This window comes from Aedes aegypti, chromosome 3, assembly GCF_002204515.2.
Source record: "Aedes aegypti strain LVP_AGWG chromosome 3, AaegL5.0 Primary Assembly, whole genome shotgun sequence".
Lineage (NCBI taxonomy): Eukaryota > Metazoa > Arthropoda > Insecta > Diptera > Culicidae > Aedes > Aedes aegypti.
In genome coordinates, this window is record NC_035109.1 from 308,563,456 (window position 1) to 308,589,812 (window position 26,357).

The 26,357-nt window shown below is 38.2% G+C and overlaps 1 protein-coding gene and 2 long non-coding RNA genes across 3 annotated transcripts in view; 2 read left to right on the top strand and 1 right to left on the bottom strand.

The window, feature by feature from the left end:
• The window catches only part of LOC5575690 (beta-1,4-N-acetylgalactosaminyltransferase bre-4), a 110,223-nt gene that overhangs the window by 73,714 nt on the left and 10,152 nt on the right, over positions 1-26,357 (bottom strand). The gene's annotated exons all lie outside the window — the stretch shown is intronic.
• Positions 2,003-2,764, top strand: LOC110678565. Its single transcript, XR_002501741.1, has 2 exons — positions 2,003-2,101; positions 2,157-2,764. It is a non-coding gene; the product is annotated as an uncharacterized LOC110678565 (long non-coding RNA).
• On the top strand, positions 13,992-15,018 carry LOC110678566. Its single transcript, XR_002501742.1, has 2 exons — positions 13,992-14,359; positions 14,415-15,018. It is a non-coding gene; the product is annotated as an uncharacterized LOC110678566 (long non-coding RNA).

Consider the following 26,357-nt stretch of genomic DNA (forward strand, 5'->3'; position numbering starts at 1 on the left):
AGCTGAAAAAAATGTTAACCGAGGTTCGGCAACTTCTGAAACTGAAATCTCGGTTAATTCTACTTTTTACCCGTATCTCGGCAACTATGTAAGCCGAGCACCAACGTTAACAACGTTTTCACCGAATTCAGTTGTCTCGAATGCTGATTAATCGGTTTCCACCTAAGTTTACCGAGATTCTCAGCATTTTGTTTTACCATCTGCCATCTTGTTTTCATTCACATCGGTTTTGTGTATACGTGGAAAAGTAGTGTAAATATCGTGGAAAAGTTCTTACAATAAACCAAGTGCTGGAAATTATGAAGCAGGAGGGAGTTAGATTATACAAACTCTTAAGTAAGTACGCTCAAAGTTGTTGTTTTCATGAAATTCAGTGCTCAATATTGGATATTACGTGCTTTTTCTGCCGAAAAGTAATTATGGAATAATTAGTCTAATTTTATCAGGGGGGTGAAATGAGCCAATAATTAGCTACCCAACATTGATTCAACATGGCGTCCAGTGTCTTTGTTTTGATTCTTTTGGGACTGACAAAACATGTGATTGTTTGGATAGGAGACATCAATGATGCCTCACTGGCGCGTAAAACATTCAACAAAATGTTGAAGAGGGAAAGCGTCATCAAATACGACGATTCAAAGCAAAATATTCAATTGGCAGAAACTAGCACTAGCAGCACACGAGCCATCTACTCGAAAATCAGGAGCAAGTTAGGGCAAACCGACCAGAAAGTGGGTACCAAAACGCGAATTTACCAAAAACGATGTGAGAAAGAGCCGAAATGTATGCAGGATGACAGCCGTGCCAGTCCTCTGAATTTTATAGACACATCATTAATATTCTGCGTCTAAAAGCGCCTCAACAAAGTTTGTTTTTCATTTTTGCTGAGATTTCAGTTTGTGAGATGCCGAGATTTTCGGTTAAACACGGTAGCTAAAACCTTTCACAGAAACCGAGTTAATTAGTTAAAACTATTAAGGCTAAGTAGCCCGTCATTCGTTTTGGCAACAATGATGACTTTTCAGCTTGCTTTTCAAAGTGATAAAACTTAGTCTTGATAGTTTATATTGACTTGATTATGTATCACTGTACGCACTAACATGCATAAAGTATGCTGATACTTTTTCAGCTGTGTCAGTGCAAAACCAACTGATTTTCTTTGATTCGAAATCGTTAGATGAATTAGCAACAATCATCAACGACGGGTACAAATTTCAATGACGGCCTACTTCGCCTTAAGCCGAGATGACTGCCGAGCGCTCGGCTGTGCGGATCTCGGTTTCCAAAAGCCGAGATTCGGCATATTATTCTAAGTGTGTACACTTTATTGAATTTTCATTATTTTTATATTAAAATGAATAAATACACAGTTTTAAAATTACACATCAAATTACAATAAGTTATAAGTTGTTGTTCATGTTAAGGTGAAGATGAATCGAAGCCAAAGTTCAAATTTTCAAGAGCACGGATCTGGAGAACCAAACATCCGTTTAAGCTGAAAACTTAATCGATTGGTCACTAGCTGGTGGTGACCAATCGATTAGGTTTTCAGCTCAAACGGATTTTTGGTTCTCCAGATCCATGCTCTTGAAAATTTGAACTTTGGCTTCGATTCAATTGATGCCTATAGTTGGTCTGAACATTCTATTCAACGCAACTAGGATTGTCATATGTTTTGAAAAAAAAAACTGAAGTTCGTAGACACAAAAATCAATTTGGACAAATTGAGATGTAAAATTGTGAATAGTTCTGAGTGGGCTTCAATCCCACAACTCCCAATACGCTAGACTGGGCGCGTTCATCAACTATTCTATTCAAAATTAATTCAAAACCCTAGTTCGTGACGTGCCAAAATACATTTAATTCTATATTTAAGGGTTCATTTTATGAGATCAAACCGGGTTCAAAATCCGGCACTGATTTTAATATTCAAGGCTGATATCTACTCACGCTCGAGTGACCTACCATAAATTTTGGTATTTCTTATCGAGGCATATACATGTATAATTCGCAAGAGATAATAGCACAGCAGTAGCCCGATGAAGTAATTCCACTCAGTTTGTATTGAACCGGTCGTACAGGATGAGCCAAAGACATGAAGGTTTGATTTTAAAAGTGGTAAGAGATATGCAGTAATACACAGTTTTATTTTATAGGGATTGAATGTGACGTTTGCAGCACTGGGAACTTTACCAGCAATCGATATGCTTGTCTGGTATGCGAGAACTATGATTTATGTGAAAAGTGCTTCGACCGACGATATTCCAACTTGCATCACAAGCCATACCATCCAATGCAGAAAATTCTATCGGAAGTAGATTTTTTCAAAAAACTTGATGAAAGTGAATCGGGCGAAGTGTACCTATTTTGCTGCCCTTATTGCGGTGAAAACGAATTTACCGCTAGTGGCCTAATAGCGCATTGTGGCATTTATCATCGCATTGGCGGGCACCGAGTGCGATGTCCAATATGCATCCTTTACCAGAGGAATCACGTACCACTTCTGATCGTTACCTTACACCAACATGCACTAAAAATGCATAATGAATACTGCACTCTAACAAACGTGACTACTAAAACTCTAGATACACAGGAGTGTACCATTTGTATAGAGAAAATACAGCCAAATTGTGATATACAATTTTTACCTTGTTCACATACGTTTCATTCAGAATGTATAAAAGCATGGCTGCGAAATAGTGCTACCTGTCCAGTGTGCAGAGTTGAGATAGATAATAAAACTTGAGTCGAATGATCACAGAAATAGCTTTTTCTGACTTTCTGAGATAACCCATATAGGAATACTTAACGGATTTCAATCAATTTTTGTCAGTAGATATATTAGAAATGACCAAAGGATCTCAGAAATATTCCTGTGGCCAGAGTTATTCCGGTGGGTCTTTGGTCGGGTGAAAATGGTGCTGTTCTTTTTTTTCCCCCTAAAGGTAGGCAAATTTCAAGTCACAGATTGTTTTCGGAATAGCTTATAATGTGGCCACCATATCAAAGAATTTTTAGAAAAACGCATCAGTGTTAACCTTTTGAAAAACGATTAATTGGATAACAACACCGCTCATTTGATTTTGAATCAAATTGTAAGTGTCCTCCCAAAGTTTGAACTCATTTGGATGAAAGTTGAGACTGCACAAGCCCTTTAAAGTTTGTATGGAAATTACTATGGGAAAAGCATAGAACATAGAAGTAAGTGATAGATGTGTACACAAGTGTATTCGCAGGCTCAAATTCTGATCGTGTTTTTCAGAGTGAACTTCGATAAGAAAAATAAGTGAATTGTGGTGCAAAAGGCTCTTCTGCTGCTGCTTTTCTGTTTTCTTGCGGGTGTACAGGTAGGAAACCGTGCAAAAGTGTAATTTCCTTGAATTGTTTTTTGACAATAGTGGAAAGTTAAAAGACATAGTAAACGGCCATCATGAATGACGACGATGAAGCTGCAATAATTTTGTTGTAGAGAAAATCGTCATTGCTTGTCTGGAAACTTGCATGAAATATTGCATGTGGATCGCTAACATACAACCGTCCCGAAAGTTGCATCAAAGCAGTGATGCGAGTTTCACAGCAAAACTGCGTGTATGAAGTGAACAACAAACATGAAATGACCTGAAATGAATTTAACTACATATTTCACAAGTCAAAAATAAATAAAATACATGACATTGTTATACGTAACATAATTTACTCTGATACATAATTCAACTTAAGGAACCATTTATTCGAATTACTACTGAATTCGATTATTCAATAATTTATTTGTTTAAATAGTTATAATTATTATTATTCTTGTTGATTTTCTTTTTATTATACTATATTATTATTATTATTATTATTTTCAGTTACTATATCGCTATTTTCAAGAAATTTTCATTCATTCACACTATATCCTGTTCTGAAACCATAATGGATTCCTCCAACAACGCTGAAAACTCAAGTAATCTGCATGGGGTTGAACATATGGACACAGAAGTGACCGACGGTATCGTAGAAGCTGGAGAACAACTTTTTTCGAGCGACTCCGCTACAAAAGTTCAATCATGTTCCTCGTCCATTCTCAATACCCCAAAACACGATGACCCGATGGATAGTGATAGTGATGAAGATGGTATCAACGTCACTATCAAGCCTGTCATCGTCAATTATCCTGTTGAGCCTAGTATTGCAGGTGAGATTGGTACCGAACAATCTCAAAATAAAATGGCGCAAAAATCTCTCAAAAGATCAAAGGAACACAATGAAGAAATGCCTTGAATCCGGGCTAACAAAGCTAGAGGCTCGGAAACAAGTCTTTTCAAATGATGTTCCTCAAACTCCTAGTTCTTCTAAGCGTACCAGAGATGGTAATCAAGGCAGTAGGGAAAAAAATCCGGCTGTTAAGAGGACGAAGGCTAATCTTTGTCCAAAATTGCGCGCTGGATTATTCAATTCTGATAATCAAGCCAAATCGAAGTTGGAGCACGACCGTAAATCCAGAAAAGGTGATGTAGGAACTGGTATTCTGGTGGCTCATCAAATGTTTCTCGGTCAAATGGTCGCTCCTATAGTGATACGGCAAAATTGGTTAAAATTGGAATAATGTTGACAAATTATCCGAAAGTTCAGATGTCGACAGAGCAGCTCGATGCCTTACAAGAGGCTCTTCTATTGAAAATAGAAATGCAAAGAAACGAGGACGTAAAACCAAAGTTTGCAAAATGTAGTTACAAGCAAGGTTATTTGGCCCTTGACTGCAAGGATCAAATTACAGCGAACTGGCTAAAAGATGTAACTGGGTCACTTTCTCCTTGGGACAATGCAGAGCTAATAGCTCTGGACGTAAAAGACATTCCTCGTCCGGACACGTTCCATGCGTTCTTCCCACTAAGTGCTGGTTTCAGCGATGAGCGGCTTAAACAGCAGTATGCGGCGCCGCCATCTTTTCGAATCCAACATGTTCTAAGCAACCGTTGGATACTCAAATGCATTTCAATGCGGATACTCAAATGATCTTGGCTGCTGTCAAATCCATTAGGTTGGATTGGAGTTGCCATATACGTGGGCTTAAAGGACTCATAGAGAGTCAGAATGACGGTTTACTAATACTGAATCGAACAAATGCAAATAAAAATGCTGAATGGTTGCTGAATGTGGATGAAGATTCTTTAGCAATATTATCGAAAAGAAACTTTGTCCTGAACTTCCGGTTTGGTGAAACGCAGCTACGAAAAGTAAAAAATCTTGGGCAGCGTAATTCGGATACTGAGACAAATTCACGACAGAAAACGATCAATCCTTCCGCTAACAAAAAATCACAGGCAACGGAAATTCCTAAAACAAATGGAAAATCGGGCTACAAAGAAAGTCTATCGTCAACAAACGATAGATTGCCAATAAGGTTTCCCGAAAAAGCTACAAGCAGTAAGATTTTCACTTGTGAAGAAAAAGATGGGTCTCTCGCTCCCCGTACAAGCCAAGTAGAGCGCGCCATCAATAGCAATGAAACTCATTAAGTTCCTGCAAGTGAACCTCCATCATGCAAAAGGTGCCTCTGCTGTTATGAGTCGGAGGTTCAAAAAGAAGGGACTAAGCGTGGCACTACTCCAAGAGCCATGGTCTAATAAAGGGAAAATACTAGGTATACAAACGCAGAACTGTAAGTTGTTTTTTGCAATTTCTCATCGTAATAGGCTGTTTTTCATCACGCCAATCTGTCATGAAACGGCCTACTTTCCTACACTGAAGTATGCAGTGCGGGAATAGTCATTACCTAACTGAAACCAGTGCTGTAATGGTTCATTACGCAACGCTTTCTCATTACGCAACTGTTTTGAGTTGCGTAATGACTCATTACCCAACTATTTTCAGAAATTGCAAAATGATGGTGCAAGCATCCAGATGTTATTTCTGATACCCTCCAGTGGTGTTCTACGAAATTGCAAAAAATGTTGTACGCAACTCGTTGCAGAACTTGATTTTTTCAGCACTCGTCGTAGTTATCCAACTCGGCAAGCCTCGTTGGACAAATGTACAACTCGTGCTGTAAAAATCGTCATTCTGCAACTTGTTACGTAAACTACTATTATGATGAGAAGCAGAGTTCACCTAGAACTGCTGTTTTAATAGATAAAACACTAAATTGCTACCCCATTACAAAATTCTTCAAACGGGACATGATTGCGATTGCGAAAACTGAGGTCGTTGTGGCTTCAGCTTACTTTCCGGGTGATACTCCTGAGGTGCCTCCTCCTGAGATCGATTCTCTTGTTCATTACTGCAGAGCAAACAACAAATCATTCATCATTGGCTGTGATGCCAATGCGCATCATACCGTGTGGGGTAGTACAAACATCAACAGACGAGGTGAGTTCTTATTAGAATACCTCTCATCTAACAGTATAGCTATATGCAATAAGGGAAACGAACCAACTTTCTTAAATGCAATTAGACAAGAGGTCTTAGATTTGACACTGTGCAACGGTGCAATTTTTGAACGAATAGCAAATTGGCAAGTCTCTGAGGAGACATCATTGTCAGATCATAGACATATTGTAATTGAATGGAATGGGGGAAATCGTCCAACAAACTTATTCAGAAACCCAAGGAAAACTAACTGGGATCAATATCTCCTACACTTGAATTCGAATTTATTTACAGAAGGTGGAAAGATTGATTCAATTGAGAAATTGAATTTGCTTTCCCAAGAGGTAAATGATCAGATTTAAAACTCTTTCAACTTAAGTTGTCCTATCAAACAATCATCCTCAAATAGGGACGTTCCGTGGTGGAACTCTAAATTGTAAAATCTACGGAAAACTTCTCGTAAGATGTTCAATAAAGCTAAAAGATCAGCAGATTGGACTTCTTATCGGAGAGCACTAAATGAGTACAATAATGAAATAAGAAAATCTAAACGCAGATCTTGGATTCTTACATGTGAAAATATAAGCAACACGCCGGAAGTCGCAAGACTTCAAAGGGCTCTTGCAAAAGATCACACGAGCGAACTTGGAAATCTAAAAAAAGAAGATGGAGCTTTTACAAAAAGAAAAAATCCTAATGAAACGTTAAAATTGATTATGGAAACTCATTTTCCAGGATCGATTTTGTGTGCTGATCCAAAAAACGGTGGATCAGCTGAAGGTGAAAGATGTTTTACACATACACCTCAAGAATCTGATGAAACAGCAAACGCTGGACCAGACCTGGCTGACAAAATCTTTACGAAAGCTAGAGTAGTCAACGCAGTGAGATCTTTTCAGTCTTACAAATCTGCAGGACCGGACGGGATATTTCCAGCAATGCTTCAAAACTGCGAAACTAAGCTGATTCCGCCAATAATTGAAATTTTTAAGGCAAGTCTAAGACTCAACTATTTTCCAAATACGTGGAGACAAGTAAAAGTCAACTTTATTCCCAAAATAGGGAAACGAGATAAAACGCACCCTAAATCATACCGACCTATCAGTCTTTCATCAGTTTTACTGAAGACTATGGAGAAAGGTGCTTTCGACAATGCATCCTATTCGTCTATGGCCCGTGCCATTAAGAAAAGAAACATCAATACAAGTTTTTTTTTTAATTATTAGTATCATTCCAAACATTACATTCATTTCTTATATCTAGGTGTTCTGTGTTATTAGACAACACTATCATCAATTTCGTAAAACAAATTTAAGATTTTATTAACATTTTGTTAACAACATATAACATTTCATTTGCCGTAGCAGTTCAGATTTTTTACAGGTGAGTTGATTTCACCTGCTTTAAATATACTTAACCTAACTTAACCTAAACATATAACGCATTAATCGTGGCAATAGAAGATTGTAACGATTTTTGCCTGAAATTATTGATTATTTTATTTGACATTTATTCCAATGTTTCAACATTGGATATTCTATGTAACTCATTGGTACTATACCACGGAGGAAGCCTCAGAATCATTTTCAAAATTTTATTTTGAATTCTCTGCAGAGCTCTCTTCCTGGTATTACAACAGCTAGTCCATATTGGTACAGCATACAACATGGCTGGCCTGAAAATTTGTTTGAATATCAAAAGCTTGTTCTTAAGACAAAGTTTTGATTTTCTATTAATAAGGGGATAGAGACATTTTACATATTTATTACATTTGACTTGAATGCCCTCAATGTGATTTTTGAAAGTTAAATTCTTATCAAGCATGAGCCCTAGATACTTAACTTCATCTGACCAATTTATTGGAACCCCTCTCATCGTGACAAAATGTCTACTTGAAGGTTTCAAATAAAGAGCTTTTGGTTTATGTGGGAATATTATTAGTTGAGTTTTGGAAGCATTAGGAGAAATCTTCCATTTTTGCAAGTATGAAGAAAAAATATCCAAACTTTTTTGCAATCGACTACAGATGACACGCAGGCTTCGACCTTTGGCGGAGAGGCCTGTGTCATCCGCAAACAATGATTTTTGACATCCCTGAGGTAACTCAGGTAAGTCAGATGTGAAAATATTGTATAATATTGGTCCCAAAATGCTGCCTTGAGGAACTCCAGCTCTTACAGGAAGTCTTTCAGATCTGGAGTTCTGATAATTAACCTGAAGTGTACGATTTGACAGATAACTTTGAATTATTCTAACAATGTAAATTGGAAAATTAAAGTTTTTTAATTTTACAATCAAACCTTCATGCCAAACACTGTCGAATGCTTTTTATATGTCTAGAAGAGCAAGACCAGTAGAATAGCCTTCAGATATGTTGGAACGGATCAAATTTGTTACACGTAAAAGTTGATGAGTGGTCGAATGTCCATGACGGAATCCGAACTGTTCATTGGCAAAAATTGAATTTTCGTTGATGTGGGCCATCATTCTGTTCAAAATAACCTTTTCAAAAAGTTTACTGATGGAGGAAAGCAAACTGATTGGACGATAGCTAGAAGCTTCTGCAGGATTTTTGTCTGGTTTTAAAATTGGAACAACTTTAGCATTTTTCCATTTGTCAGGAAAATATGCTAATTGAAAACATTTGTCAAATATATCAACTAGAAATGATAAGCTACTTTCTGGAAGTTTCTTGATGAGGATGTAGAAAATTCCATCATCGCCAGGAGCTTTCATGTTTTTGAATTTTTTAATAATAGTTCTCACTTCTTCCAAATCAGTCTCCCAGGCATTTTCGAAAACGTTCTCTTGATTGAGAATATTTTCGAACTCCTGAGTAACTTCATTTTCAATTGGACTAGTAAGTCCTAAATTAAAATTGTGCGCACTTTCTAACTGCATAGCAAGTTTTTGAGCTTTTTCACAATTAGTTACTAATAATTTGTTTTCCTCTTTCAATGCCGGTATCGGCTTCTGAGGTTTTTTTCAAAATTTTAGATAATTTCCAAAAGGGCTTAGAGCCAGGGTCCAATTGAGAAATTTTATTTTCAAAATTTTTGTTTCTTAATTGAGCAAAACGTTTCTTGATTTCTTTCTGCAAATCCTGCCATATAATTTTCATAGCAGGATCGCGAGTGCGTTGAAATTGCCTTCTCCTCACGTTTTTAAGACGGATCAAGAGTTTAAGATCATCGTCTATAATCACGGATTCAAATTTTACTTCACATTTTGGAATTGCAATGCTCCTGGCTTCAACAATGGAATTTGTTAAAGTTTCAAGAGCATTGTCAATATCAAGTTTAGTTTCTAAAGAAATGTTAACATCAAGATTAGAGTCAACATACGTTTCATATATGTTCCAGTCGGCTCGTAAATAATTGAAAGTGGAGCTGATAGGATTGAGAATCGCTTCATGGGATATTTGAAATGTAACAGGCACATGATCAGAATCAAAATCAGCATGAGTAACTAATTGGCTACAAAGATGACTAGAGTCTGTTAAGACCAAGTCAATCGTAGATGGATTTCTAGAAGAGGAAAAACATATAGGGCTATCAGGGTATTGAATTGAGAAATATCCTGAAGAGCCGTTGGAATTACTTTGAGAATTATTCCATGACCGATGTTTGGCATTAAAGTCGCCAATGACAAAACATTTTGACTTATTGCGAGTCAATTTTCGCAAGTCAGTTTGGAGCAAATTAACTTGTTGTCCAGAGCATTGAAAAGGCAAATAGGCAGCTATGAAAGTATATTTACCAAACTGTGTTTCAACAGAAACACCTAAAGTTTCAAAAACTTTAGTTTCAAATGATGAAAACAGTTGATGTTTTATACGCCTATGAATGATGATTGCATCTCCCCTACATGTCCCATCAAGTCGATCATTACGATAAACAAAAAAGTTAGGATCTCTTTTGAGTTTAGATCCAGGTTTTAAATACTTTTCGGTAATAACTGCTATATACACGTTATTAACCGTAAGAAAATTAAACATCTCGTCCTCTTTACCATTCAGAGAATGAGCGTTCCAATTTAAAATATTTAAATTATTATTTGGATCCATTAGAAAAACGTAATCCAATAACAATTTGATTTGTAAATTTTACACCTACTTGGACTGCTTCAGTCATAGTGGTGGCTTTGAACATTGCATCAATCATTGAATTCAATTGTTCAGTTAGAAAATTAAAATCAGAGGCATGTGATTTCCCATTAGAATTTCCGGTAGACGAAGATGCGGAATTACCTGTGGCGATAGGGTTTTTTCCATTTGATTTGAAACAAGTAGAATGGGTACCCATGGATCGAACAGGGGAGGAGTTCGAATTTCCTGCTACGATATCGGTAAAGGATTTACCTTGGGTAGATACATTCGAAATTGAAAGATTCGAACGGCTACCCGACGGATTAAAATTAGTTTGTGAATGAGCATGATTATGATCTTCCTGATGGGTATGATTCATGATCAAGCGATCGTTAACTGAAAAATGAGCATTGTTCGATACTCTACCAGGCAAATTCCGGAAACGGCCGTTATCGTAACGGATATTATCCTTCATCTGCCTGGCACGAGCCTCAACGACTCTCTTGCGTGAAGGGCATTCCCAAAAGTTAGCTTATGTTAGCTTAGTTATGAGGGCCCTTGCAATTGGCGCATTCAAACTTTCTGGTATCTTCTTTCACAGGACAGTCGTCCTTAGCGTGAGAAGAACCTCCGCAAATCATGCATTTAGCATCCATGCGACAATTTTTTGTACCATGACCTCACTTTTGGCACCGACGGCACTGAGTGGGGTTCTGGTAATTTCCTCCAGGTTTCTGGAAATGTTCCCATGTCACACAGACATCAAACAAAAGTTTTGCTTTTTCTAAAGCTTTAATATTATTTAGTTCTTTTTTGTTAAAGTGAACTAAATAAAATTCTTGAGAAAGCCCTTTCCGAACAATGCCAGATTGGGTTCTCTTTTTCATAATGATTACTTGAACTGGGGAAAATCCAAGTAAATCATTTATTCCATTTTTGATCTCTTCAGGTGACTTATAGTGACTTGAGAGACCTGACTTTGAACAAACGTTCAGTTTTGTCGTCATAAGTAAAACATTTGTGCTTCTTCTCTTCAAGATGTTTGAGAAGAAGTTCGCGATCTTTAAGAGTTTCCGGCAAAACGCGACAGTCTCCTTTCTTTGCGATTTGGAAGGAAACCTTGATTCTCCTAATGGAGTTCAAGATCTCCTGCCTAAATCCCCCAAATTCGGAACAACTGACCACGATAGGCGGCACTCTTTGCTTCCTCACTTGAATCAAAGAGCCTGGGCTAGAGGCTGCTTCGATTTGGTGTTCGGAAAATTTGTCTAGAGCATCGAACTGATTGCTCATTTCGATACAATTATTCATTTCACCCTTGGAAGATAGTTCGCATTCCGGGGAAACGTCCTTTCTAGTCTTCCATTCTTGCCACGTTTAGTGACAATTTTAAATCCCACTTTTTTGAAAGGAAGTTGTGAATTCAGAGATTCACCCTTCCTTTTGTTTGTTGTTGATACCATGTTTAATTAATAAACGAAAGAAGACGTGACCTTCGAAAGGTTTTTTCCCAAGACGGTGTCCAAGAAGGATTACCACCGCTAGCTTTCGCCAACGGGTCCAACGAAAAATCGAAGGCACGGGTCCAAACAAGGATCGTAAAGGGATCAATAGTAGAAAAAATAGTACTGAAAAGTACTGTTTTAGTAGCACTGAAAAGTACCGTTTTTAATTTTAGCACTGAAAAGTACTGTTTTATTGCTTTAGGTAGTTTTTAAGAAAACTTCCAAGAGCAGAGAGAATTCGTGTACGCACAGCACGAAGGTACGATGCGCACTGCCAACGGGAGTGTTGCTTGAATTGAGCTGTCGGTATTGGTTAATTTCTGTGCATCGCTCAAAATTTGATGAGATCGAAGAATCCGTTCCTAAAGGGCCTTCAAATTCCGAGAGTACAACTTGCAGATTCATCACCTGTTTGTAAATTTCAAAGCAGTGTACGATTCAGTGAAGAGAAAGGAGTTGTGGCAAATTATATCCGAACATGGCTTTCCGGCGAAGCTGATTAGATTAGAAGCTTGATGGATCGAAATCAAGTGTACGGGTGGTGGACGAGATTTCGTTATCGTTCGTACCTCGATGGATTCAAACAGGGTGACGCTTAGATGGATTCAAACAGGGTGACGCTCAACATAGCGCTCGAAGGTGCTATTAGAAGAGCCGGTGTGCAAAGAAGCGGTACCATTGTCACAAGTTCTCATATGCTCCTTGGCTTTGCCGACGATATCGACATCATTGGGATTGATCGTCGGGCAGTGGAAGAGGCCCGGACTAGGCCTTCGACTTCGTGGTAGACCGCGCACACGCAGTTGAGGAGGACTTAACGTTCAGGGCGACTGAAAGCGATTGGCCCAGGACCGAGCCCAGTGGAGAAGACTCATCCATTCGGCGCAGATTCATCGTACAGAATTGTAGCCCATCAAGTATCAAGTAAGTAAAGATCTGCCGTGACCATCATACTTGAAAGAACTGCTGATCAATTAGGGAAGGATGCATAACAGATAACACAGCGTAACAAAAATGACATTTTTGCGTGTCTCAAGGATCAAATTATGTGTCTCTAGTAGATTTGGGGTTGCTGAATCTGGTGCCATTTTCAGAAATGTTCCAGCACGTCACAATTTTTAGCTACAGGTCACCAAAGTTGTATAAAACACTGGTTTTATTCATGTTTACATGAAATTTAAAGTATAATTTATCAATTTTTTTTGTAATCTAATCCACCAAACATGCAAAATAGAACTTAAACTTTCATTTCAGACAAAGTTTGATTGAAATTGTGCGATTAAATTTCGATTAAACCGATTTTTTCAACATGCTTGCAGTCTCCATACAAAATTCTTCGTTTCTTCTATATGGTAAAATACAAAAATTCTCTAAACCATTAAATAATAACATTTCCGCATCGAAAGTATTACAAACTTTGATAATAAGTATTGTTATACACATAAAGTTTGAGTTCTGTGGCAAATTAAGCCAATATATTACCTTACAAGTTGGCAAACTTGCATGCAAGTTGGCTGAAATAGTCATTTTTTGCATTTTAAACAGTCAATATCTCAAAAACTAGACGTGCTATGATATTTATGAAAACGGCAATGGATTCAGCAACCCTTAATTAAGTGAATAGCAGTATTTTGGTGCTGGAGACAAAAACGTGTTCCGCAGTGTAATTGATTAGTTCGGCATCTTGAAAAATTTGAAGCTGTGATAATCATGAGATCTAGAAACCTTTCTGGAATTTGTCTGTTCGGGGAAACGGATTATTATTATTTGGCGTTCGGGTAGAAGTTGCCCGCCTGTCGGAAACAAAGGTGTTGATTTCTTGATAATAACTTCATGATATAAAGTAATCCGTTTCTTCTTCTTAGATGAATTTGAAAGTGGCAATTGTTTATATTATTATTGATTCATGTAGTTGGTCTGAACATTCTATTCAACGCAACTAGGATTGTCATACCTATTACGGCTTAAACCAGCTGACGGTGTTTTGCAAAAAAAAACCTGAAGTTCGTAGACACAAAAATCAATTTGGACAAATTGAGATGTAAAATTGTGAATAGTTCTGGGTGGGCTTCGATCCCACAACTCCTAATACGCTAGACTGGACGCGTTAATCAACTACTCTATTTAAAATTAATTCAATAGCCTAGTTCGTGACGTGGCAAAATACATTTAATTCTATATTTAGGGTTCATTTTATGAGATCTAACCGGGTTCAAAATCCGGCACTGATTTGAAGGTTCAAGGCTGATATCTACTCACGCTCGAGTGACCTACCATAAATGTTGGTATTTCTTATCGAGGCATAATAATTCGCATGTATAATTCGCAAGAGATAATAGCACAGCAGTAGCCTGATGAAGTAATTCCACTCAGTTTGTATTGAACCGGTCGTACAGGATGAGCCAAAGACATGAAGGTTTGATTTTAAAAGTGGTAAGAGATATGCAGTAATACACAGTTTTATTTTACAGGGATTGTATGTGACGTTTGCAACACTGGGAACTTTACCAGCAGTCGATATGCTTGTCTGGTATGCGAGGACTATGATTTATGTGAAAAGTGCTTCGACCGACGATATTCCAACTTGCATCACAAGCCATACCATCCAATGCAGAAGATTCTATGGGAAGTAGATTTTTTCAAAAAACTTGATGAAAGTGAATCGGGTGAAGTGTACACATTTTGCTGCCCTTATTGCGGTGAAAACGAATTTACCGCCAGTGGCCTAATAGCGCATTGTGGCATTTATCATCGCATTGGCGGGCACCGAGTGCGATGTCCAATATGTATCCTTTACCAGAGGAATCACGCACCACTGCTGATCGTTACCTTACACCAGCATGCACTCAAAATGCATAATGAATACTGCACTCTAACAAACGTGACTACTAAAACTCAAGCTACACAGGAGTGTACCATTTGCATAGAAAAAATACAGCCAAATTGTGATATACAATTTTTACCTTGTTCACATACGTTTCATTCAGAATGTATAAAAGCATGGCTGCGAAATAGTGCTACCTGTCCAGTATGCAGAGTTGAGATAGATAATAAAACTTGAGTCGAATGATTACAGAAATAGCTTTTTCTGACTTTCTGAGATAACCCATATAGGAATACTTAACGGATTTCAATTAATTTTTGTCAGTAGATATACTAGAAATGACCAAAGGATATCAGAAAGACTCCTGTGGTCAGAATGATTCCGATGGGTCTTTGATCGGGTGATAACCGTGCTGTGCTTTTGTGCCCCTGAAGGTAGGCAAATTTCAAGTCACAGATTACTTTCGGAATAGCTTATAATGTGGCCACTATATGAAAGAATTAAAAAATCGCATCAGTGTTAAACTTTTGGAAAGCGATTAATTGGATAACCATTAAGGTAGTTCAAAAAATCGTGTTTGCTTCACACCGCTCATTTGATTTTAAATCAAATTGTGAGTGTCCTCCCAAAGTTTGAACTCATTTGGATGAAAGTTGAGACTGCACAACTGTATGGAAATTACTATGGAAAAAGCCAGCAATTCGTTCAATCGGTCGTAGTGTTTGCCCATGTGCTCTTGAGGGTTATAGCTATGCTGATACTGTTAGATACATACATCAGGTACAACTTTGCTGAAGACCGTTTTCCAATCGGACATCTTAGTAATTAGCTATTATTGAGTAATTAGGTAATATTGATCCCGGGACGCCTCAAATTTACTAATGAAGTGGACAATTTGTATCTAAACATCTGTGCCAAGCTTATGGGAATGCATTTTTGTGAACTATTATGTTTGATCTCTATTTTTCGAGAATTGAAACGGTTTAATATCCAACAATCAAACAAAACTCTTCATTTATAATGTTGAATATCAGATCCTAATAATTTATGAAAATTACATATAACTGTTGTCCTTCCTTAGCCGTGTGGTTTGAGTCCGCGGCTACAAAGCAAAGCCATGCTGAAGGTGCCTGGGTTCGATTCCCGGTCGGTCCAGGACCTTTTCGTAAATGAAATTTCCTTGACTTCCCTGGGCATAGAGTATAATCGTACCTGCCACACGATCTACGAATGCAAAAATGGCAACTTTGCCAAAAAAAGATCTCAGTTAATAACTGCGGAAGTGCTGAAAAGCAGGCTCTGTCCCAGTGAGGATCCCAGACAACCAAAATGTACGTATAATGAAATGACCTGGAGGCTTTGTATGTGCATAATTTCACTTATAAGATGTCGCGAAAAGGCATTCTACGTACAAAAGTGGAGGCGATATGCGTGCATTTATTATGTGATGAATAATAACATACAATGCGAGTGTATAAATATTCTACCGAACTAACCTATGATCTTATGCGACTTAACGTATGATAATAAATGTTGATTTGACAGCTGCTACGGATTAATTCAACTTACTTTGTACGAGTGTACGGGACGAAACAAAAGGTACAAATGAACTCAAAAAAAAGTGTTTTGTGCGAGGAAACTCATCAATCTGACGAGTTTATCCACGGTGTTTTGCGGATTTGATGTAATTAGTATGAATAAACGAGTTATAACGTGATCTTTCGTGCGATTTCTGGTTGTCTGGGATGTAATACCAAGAAGAAGAAGAAGATAACTATTGTCACTGCAAAATGAAAAATATTTAATTTGATTACTTGGACTGGGGAAAATCCAAGTCAATCCAAAACATTCTTTTAACTCGTTAACGCCCAAGGTATCCAACAGTGGTCTTAGTCCCATAACACTGCGGAACACGTTTTTGTCTCAAGCACAAAAATACCACTATTTACTAAATTAAGGGTTGCTGAATCCATTGCTGTTTTCAAAAATATCGTAGCACGTCTAGTTTTTGAGACATTTACTGTTGAAAATGCAAAATTTGACTGTTCGAGCCATCTTGCATGCAAGTTTGTCAGCTTGTATGGCCATTTATTTGCTTAATTTGCCACAGAACTCAAACTTTATGTGTATAACAACACTTATCAACAATGTTCATCATACTTTCGATGCTCAAAAACTTTTTTGATTGTTTAGAAAATTATTTCACATTGCCATATAAGAGAAACGAAGAATTTTGTATGGAGACTGCAAGCATGTTGAAAAAAATCGATTTAGGGTAACTGGGTGTAATACGCCCCAACGGGGCAATACGCCCCTCTTCATTTTCACGGGATTGAGGCTTCTTTCACACGTAAATATGATTACATATCTTGAATATTCGCGAAAAAATGATGTTACGCATATATGTTCTTTGAAAAGTATAAACAATCGATAGAAATTCTAAAAATATCGAAAATCAGGTTTTTGGTTTAAAAATTTGCTTTTGATAAGCAAGCCTCAGGGGGGATGAAGCCCATCCTTTAATATTGTACTTAATACCAAAACTTTTACCGGAAGACGACTGCTAATGGACCCTTTTAAGATTAGCAGGTGGTGGAATTCTCCTTGGAAACATTTCTATTACGCTGTGGACCTTTTTTCTACGGGAGGGGCATATTGCCCGGGTTGTTTTGAAACGTAAACATTGGAACCGTTTACAGAAAAACATCTTGTACACTTTTTTTAAGCAACCTGGAAAGAGAAAATTGCGTGCAGAGCATGGCCAACTAAGTAAGCAACACATTGACATAGAAAACTGTAGAAGTGATGCATTTGCTATTGCGATGGGGCAGTTTTTCCTTAAGGGGGGCCTATTACACCTTTTTACCTTAATCTAAATTTAATCATGTAATTTCAACCAAATTATATCTGATATGAAAGTTAAATTCATATACTGCATGCTTGGTGGATTAGATCACAAAAAAGTTTGATAAATCATTCTTTAAATTTCATGTAAACATCAATGAAAACAGTCTTTTATACAACTTTGGCGACCTGTAGCTAACAATTGTAGCGTGCTGGAATATTTCTGAAAAAGATACAGCAACCCTAAGTCTGCTAGAGACACTTATTTTGATCCTTGAGAGACGCAAAAATGCCATTTTTGTTGCGCAGTGTAATTGTTAATAATAGTTGTGTTCCCATAAAATAAACACAGTTTCAGTAAAAACGTAAAGTCTATGGTGAGGATCCAAAAACACAAATCCTGAAAGTGTGTAGTCGATAACTGACAGTCATGCTAGTTGGTTCTTTACTTACTGTGTCTAAAAACTGATTGCGGATAGAAGTTCAGCTTTTATACATCCAATGGGAAGAAAACTTACTTCAAAGGGCCCAAAAATGTGGAAAGTCCAACTTTGACAATGCATATCTCGTTTTCTAAGCGATTTTAATTTTTTTTGCAGTCATGGAATCAGACACTATTTAAGATCAATATCCAATTGAAAGTTATTTTAATAGTTAGTGAATAAAAAATTTGTTAGATAAAGGTACTTTCAAGTTTTATCTGGTACGGATTTCTGGCAGAAATTAAACAATGTTACAATCTGTAAAGGGGTAAGTTATGGTTTTCTTGGTGAAAAATAAGTTCCAAACCCCCAATTAACATGTTTGGATTGAAATATTAATTTTTGATTACACTAAGAGTTTGATTTATTTAAGAAACCCAGAAACTCTATAAATTCTACATTAATTTGATTGTATAAGACCAGCGGAAATGCTTGGGCAGAAATAGAAATTTTTGATTACACTCAAAATATATTGTGATTGAAAACCTACGTAAAACTTTTTTTTCCCGACTGTTTGCCTAAAACGCAAAATTTTAAGCGATAACTGGTGATTTTCCAGACTGAAACATGACTTCTGCAGTCTAGCGAATATGTTTGTGCAGAAATATAAATGATTGATTACACTTTGAATTTATCTCATTTTAAAAACTACGAAAACCCTATTTTTTAAATGTTTATACATAAATCAAAATTCAAAGCTATGACATCAACTTTTTTCGTCATAAATTTAATTATTTAAAACTAGTGAACATGTTTGGGCAGAAATCAAAATTTTTGATTGCATTTAAAACAATTTTTACTAAATCCCTTTTTATTTTTTTTTAGTTGTAATTCAAAAATTGAAAAAAAAGACATGTATATTTTTCAACGTTTAAGCCGTTCTCAGCCGTTTTAAGTCGTTCTAAGCTGTTTCAACCCGTTTTAGACTGTGTTTCGCTGTTTAAAGCCGTTTTCAGACGTTTTAATCCGTTTAAGCCGTTTAAAGACATTTTAAGCTATTTTACATAGTTTCAAGCCGTTTTAACCCTCTAATACCCAACCCCGCCTTTAGACGGGGTACACTTTGAAATTTTGTGCATTTTTTGTAGCTCGGAAATCAAAATGATTTTATTCTTGGCTTAAGCCTTAACTCATAACACGCATATAAAAAAAGTTCTCTATGACTTTTGAAACTTTTTTGTATTTATGAAAATTGTTTGAAAAAATGTATTCTTATATAACCTACAAATGCCTGGGGCTCATTTAACGCGTAATATAAAAAATCATACCTTTTATATTTTTCTACTATCAATCTATCACAGAAGAAGAGCTTGGTGGTATTGAAATAATTTCAAATCTGTTTTTCCGCTAATTACACGGAAAATAAAAATATTTCCAGAGAAATATTAAAAATTTAATATTTTTAAAAGTACCGTAAAAACTTAAATTTTTATTGTTGCCAAAAATCAGTAGCTAGAAGAGGCTTCAAGAAAAAATGAAAAAGGATAGGGATGTTCAAAAATAAAAATTATAAAAATAAAAAAACCAAAATTCATATATTTGCGAATAAAAATAAATCATTGCCCAAAACGTGTTAAGAATGATGTTAGATAACTAAAAATGATATTTAGATCGAAAATAAAAATTTGGGTATTAGAGGGTTAAGCCTTTTTAAGGCGTTTCAAGCTTTTTAAAACCGTTTTATGCGGTTTTGAGCCATTTTGAGCCGTTTTAAGCTGTTATAAGCCGTTTCAAGCCGGTTTAGGCGGATTTGAGCCGTTTTAAGCTGTTTCAAGCGGTTGTAAGCCGTCTTAAGCCGTTTCAAGCCATTTTGAGCCGTTCTAAGCTGTTTCAAGCCGTTTTAGTTTGAGTTTTGCTGTTTTCAGCCGGTTTAAGCGCCGGTTTAAAACATTTTAAGCCGTTTTAAGCTTTTTAAGCTGTTGCAAGCCTTTTTAAGCCGTTTTAAGCCATTTAGCCGATCTCAGCTGTTTTAACTCGTTTTTTGCTGTTTTTTACCCGTTTCAAGCTGTTTTAGGCCATTTTTGGCTGTTTTGCAGTGTTTTAAGCTGTTTTATGCGGTTTAGAGCAGGTTCAAATTAGTTTTAAGCCTTTTCAAGGCGTTCTAAACTGTGTCAAGCCGTTTTAGGCTGTGTTTTGCTGTTTAAAGCCGTTTTAAGGCATTTTAAGCCATTTTACACAGTTTCAAGCCATTTTAAGCCATTTGAGGCCGTTCCAAGCCTTCTATGTATCATCGAAACTTCTCAATGCAGCCAAGCCCTCTTTCTCCGCTGCATGATAGTTGAGCTCATCACCTTTCAACTTCTCTGAGTTATATGCAATGACTCTCTCGACCCCGTTCTGCTCCTGGGTGAGTACACCAGCCAGAGCATTATCACTCGCGTCGGTTTGCACAGAAAACGGTAAGCTGAAATCGGGATTTGCCATCACTGGGGCTACGATGACCCTCACTTTGATAGCTCTAATGCATTTTCTGCTGCCTCGTTCCACCGCACTCTTTTTAGTTTTTTTTTTCAACAAGCTCATCGCACCGCTGAGAGTTCTGTTTGATTTTTCGACCTTGACGCTTGCTCCTGCGGGGGCAGGATCAAACATGTCGAGCGTAGGTCGAGTAGTGAAATGAAAAAAACGCCGCGGATCGTTTGTAGTGTTTGATCTATTGATCAAGTCGCTTGCTCTTGCGTGGGAGTACAGTGCGTTTATCGAATTATTTCGCGAATCCGATTAGGCGTGATTATATCATGGATCGCTTCACCAACCATTGGTGACTCCCACTAACCCAATATCTTTTCCATGACAACTGTGGAGATGCAGAGGTATACTCGGTCTCTAGTAACAACGGTTGTCTAACTAACATTCCTTCCCTTCCCCGATGACCGTAAGGACGTGGCCGGTGCCGTTATTGACTTTTAAAATTTGAGCTCTCGACTTGGGCGGCATCCATTTATTACGTAACGCTAAAATTGGAAATTTTTAATTTCATCTATCTCTATCGTGTCTTTCCGTGTAAACCTGGTCTCTTTTCTCTGGTACATGTGCCATGCCAATTAATAGAGTCAAAATGTTTCCCATAATCTCTCATTTTAGGAATCAAGTCAACGTTTGCCGCCAGCATTGCTATGCGACAGTCTTCTCGGGTGTTACGAAAGAGGACATCAAATTTCCGTTTTTCATACCACGGGGTTGACATGCTACGGAAAATCCGGACCATGTCCAAGTAAAAGTCCTGGAACTTCTCCCTGGCACCTTGCTTACGGTTTCCAACTTGCCGTTCGTAGACATAGTCGATGTCGGCAGGTAAAAACTTTATCTTCAACTCTCTAATCAACTCTCTCCACGATCCTATCTCACAACAGACTTCCATGTACCAAGATCTCGCCTTCAGTGTGAACAAATGGTGAGCACCCTGGAAGAACTCATCTTCTGAAAAACCTTCAGACCTAGCGTTAAATTCCACCTCCTTTAGAAACTCATTTAACTTTCGTCCATTGTCCATTCCATCGTATGTACTGCCCATTTATGAATCGGAAACCTGCTCTCTGATCTGATTTTTCCTATCACATTCTGACTATTTTCGTCCACCTTACACCCTACTCTCTTCAAAGTAGTGTTTTAATAATCAAGGAAGTTTCAAAATTTTCGTCAACAATAGTACGACAACAGTATTTACAACTTGCCCCAAACACCTACCTAGACCTACATTAGCTTTTCCAAGTAGCAGGGTTTTTTTTTATCAGAGCACAACTTTTTGATGTTGATATTTCGGTCAGAGCTGTTTTCTGCAAATATTTGATTAGGGCCAGTCACACTTTTGTACACAGGTGGTGCGCCGCTCACAGTCCGCAGTTTGAGATGGATATAGTGTCCCTTCAGCATCATTATCTCCATCTAGGACCCATATATCATCGGAACAACAGAGCAGAAGCAGACACGTCCAGATATGGTGTTTAATTAGGTCTTCTTTCTAATCTCCTTCCGCCACGTCGTAGACTACCGACTGTATAACTGTGTAACAAAAGAGCGAAGGCTGCTTTCTCCCTGATAAGGAATGATAAATGAGGTTGTCCTACTGGGGAAGCACTCCGGCAAGCTACCGTATGTTGCGGCTTTTCTTTTTGTTGGTGGTACATTTATTCTATATCCTTAAAAAACCGTGACTAGCCTTGGAATTTTTTATTTTTTATTTAATTGTGGATTTCAAAAGGTCTATTTGAACGATTTTGGAAAGAATTCAGCGATAGACTTTGTTTTTTTTTTAAATAGTACCGATCGGAAGTTGAGTTTATTAAACAGAGACCTTGACAAAACAATTTTGTTTTGAAACTTGTCTATCGGGAAAGCTTCAAGTACATGGTTGAATGATATTAATAAGAATGCAGGTCTGATAGCAACTGTGTGTCTAAAAAATAGGGAAATATGGTCAAAGCTTAAAAAAAGAGAAAATCGGAACCATAAAAAAAAAACAAAAGACAAACATAAAGATATGCTGAAACTAGAGTGGTCGTTTTGATTTACTCAAATTGGTGGATCCTTCGTATGCCAGCGAAAAAGTTTATTTTTTTGATAAATCACAGGTATTTCTATACGTGATTTGTATCATATTTCCCTGCGAACACAAAGCAAACTTAGTTGCATCGTAAAGCGGAAAAATGTAGCTTTTATTTGAAGCCTTTTTTAGTCTTTTTCAATTAGGCTACCATTTTGAAATTCGTCAGAAAACCCATTCACCATTGTATCACCATCAGAAAGGTGAGAAAAAAACTGAGTAAGAGCAGTCACACAAACTAGGTGAGCAATGGTATGTATCCTATGAAATGAACGATTTTCTAAATTAGACTCCTTCTGACGTCAGCTAGAGTGAGGGGATGCCAGGAGGGAGCTTGGGACTATTGCCTACTCCAAGCGAAAGTCATCCATACAGACGTACGGAATACCACCTTTTGTACTTCCTCCGGGAGGTGGTCGAGCGTCTGGTCCATCAGACCAGGGGCTCCAGCATGGTCTAACTAGGATGTGGCGGGGGTTCATCGGTGGGCTCTGGTGAATCTCTACAAAATTCCACATATCTGCAAGTAGCCCTGAACAAGCGACCTGGTACCGCTTTCAAAGTATCTTAGCCCTCTGGAGTGGCATATGCCAGTAAAATCCTGATTATGGTATACTGGTCGCAACCAACATGGACACGACTACGGAATACGTGTAGACACCGATGATGCAAAGCTGACAGCCATGCTATTCCACTTTCCTAGTAAGCATGGATGACACCTGCCCGAAACGGCGAGTGGGCTAATAGTGCGGTTGCCCCCGTCCCGTTAAAACTTTGGCAAGTCTCCGAGTACGTTCCAAATCCGCCACCCTAGCTGGTGGAAGTAGGCAATTCGAAGTTAATGAGGAATTCGAAGTTAATGGAGGTCAAAAAGAAGGTCAATGAACTCTACGAGTACATGAAGGACAGGACTAATGTGCATCACAAGATTAGGAATCTAGTAACGAGCATAGAAACCGCCACAAAACGCAGCCGAAAGCGAACAGAAAGTGCTAAAACTGAGAGCCGAGACAGCCTAAAAGGCTCTACAAAATGCTAAGGAACAAACAGTGGCTGACACGCCTAAAACCCCTAAGGCACTTGCCAACAAGCCGTCGAAGAAGCGTGATAGAGACTCGCCAGGAGAAGAAGCTTGCTCGAAAAAACAGAAAAATGAGCAGAGTAACTACCTGTTGAACGGAGCAGAAACGATGAAGAACAGAGGGAAGACACATAGCGAAGGAAGAGAAAAGAAAAAGGAGGGTACGAAGAAAGTGACTAGCCGCCCACGGCGTGAGTGGTCGAAGGGGGACGCCATACTAGTTAAGGCAAACGACCAAACCAGGTACGCAGCGATTTTTCGTAAGATCAGAGATAATTGAGGCGTACTCAGAAAGGAGAAATGCTCTTCGAGCTGAAGAACGATCCGGTGATCAAAAGCTCGGCCTAGCATTGATTGCTGAGTCGTTGAACAACGAGGCAAGCGTAAAAGCCTTAACTCAGGAGGCAGTAATTGAGTGCAGACACCTGGACGAGATCACACCCAATGATGATCTGCAATAGGCCAATAGGAGTTGCGATCACAGTGCGATATTGGAGATGTGGCCATGACAATCCGACTTTCAAAGTCGTACGATGGCACACAGTTAGCGATGATTCGGCTACCAATGGCCGCAGCCAACAAACTATTGGTAAAGGAAAGGGTGAAAATTGGATGCTCGGTTGTCCGCTAAGACTAGTCTCCCGAGCCGAGAGGCCACTGTGGCCAGGTGTTTCAAGTACATGGACTTCGGACATCAGGCGGCAATCTGTAACGGTCCCGACCGATCCGAGTTGTGCAGGAAAATGCGGGGAGAAAGCGCACTTCGGGAAAGATTCCACGAAGCGACCAAAGTATTTACTCTGTAAACCGGAGGAAGGCAACGCCCATGTAACGGGCGGTTTTAAGTGTCCTGCGTATAAGAAGGCGATCGCAACACGACAATAGTGGAAGTAACGCAGATAAACTTGAATCATTGCGACACTACACAGCAACTGTCGTGGCAGTCAACAACGGAAGCAAGGTGCGACGTTGCGAATATTGCTGAGCCGTATCGAGTACCGCTCGATAATGTTGACTGAGTGGCGGACAGCACGGGAATAGCGGCAATACAGGTGATAGGTAGGTTACTCTTCCAAGAAGTGGTTTCTAGCACCAAAGAAGGATTCGTGATCGCGAAAGTCAATGATGTCTACGTAGGCAGCTGCTACGCTTCTCCGAGGTGAACGCTCGACGAATTCAGGCGGATGCTAGAGGAATTGACCAGTGAATCAAATTGTCATCTAAACAGACGAAAAACAAACAGCAAAGCAAGCTCGCTCACAAAACCGTGTGTCCCAACTTTTGCGGATAGGGATACAATCAAAAGCAAAATTGTCATGACAATCACAGGTCGCAACATTGTTGCTACACTTTCAACTCGCGATTAATCAGTAATTTTAAACACAAACCCAAATTTGTTTTACGGATGCTGTTCGATAATGTGTCAATGCTTACCAACACGGAGAAAGTTCTCGAAAATTAAAATGCGAAGCCCAGAAAATCGCTGCGCACGTGGTGAGCGATCATTGTCATATTCTGTTCAAGTGGTGATAAACTGATGTTGCGGAATAAAAATGTTGCAACATGAATAGGAGATGACAATGCATTTGTTGCTCCGTGTTGGGTGACAATTGATTCACTGGAATTAACCGATGAGCTTGTCGGTCGGAAGCCAGTAGAATAAGGTGGGGCAAAAGTTCGACCTTAGTGTTATAATCAAAGTTTCCAGGAAAACAATAGCAGTTAAAACAAAACAAATACCATACAGTGAACCTTCAACATATTGGCTATAATTTTGCTGAACAAACTTGTGTCAAAATATTTACAGATTTTTAGTTATAACAGTTTCAAAATCGATTGTCTTATTCGAACTTTTGCCCCACTGGTGCTTCGAATCTAGTGTGGGGCAAAAGTTCGCTGGCTAAAACACAAAATATCGATCCATTTATGACAGGCATACTTTACACCAGCCGTAAACTTAAGTTTGACGAAAAATACACACTAAATTTTCATCGAAAAATTGCCCAAAACCGGGTTAATTGTAATACACTCAAAAATAACAGTTTTTGCAAAACTAAGTGGAAATGTAAAATTTTGGTGACAATTTTCACACGATCAGACAAATTTAACTAAATTTGAAGATAATATGTGGATTTTAGGCAATTTGCAAATTTTTCTGTGAGTTTATACATGGGTCGAACTTTTGCCCCGCTGATTCGAACTTTTGCCCCACTATGGGCCAAAAATTGTTTTCAAGCATTTATGCAAAAACTAATACACCTCAAAGCAACCTCATGATAGGCCTAAAAACGCCCTTACATAAAATATTGAAAAAGATTTTATCTTCAATTGGTTCAATGCAACGAAAGTTTGACCAAAAATTACAATATTCACGTCGAAAAACATTGGATTGAAAGTCTCTTACTTGAATAGCATTCGAACCACCATGACATTTATAAGATTTGTTTTAAATTGAGCTAGAAATCTTAAAAAGAAACTCTTACCCCACTCGAACTTTTGCCCCACTTTACTCTACTGCTTCGAGGAGACTTCAATGCATGGGCCGTGGAGTGGGGTAACCAATGCCAGGGGTTATAGTCTGCTGGAGGCCCTTACAAAGCAAGATCACCAGCTGTGCAATGAAGGTACCGTTAGCACATA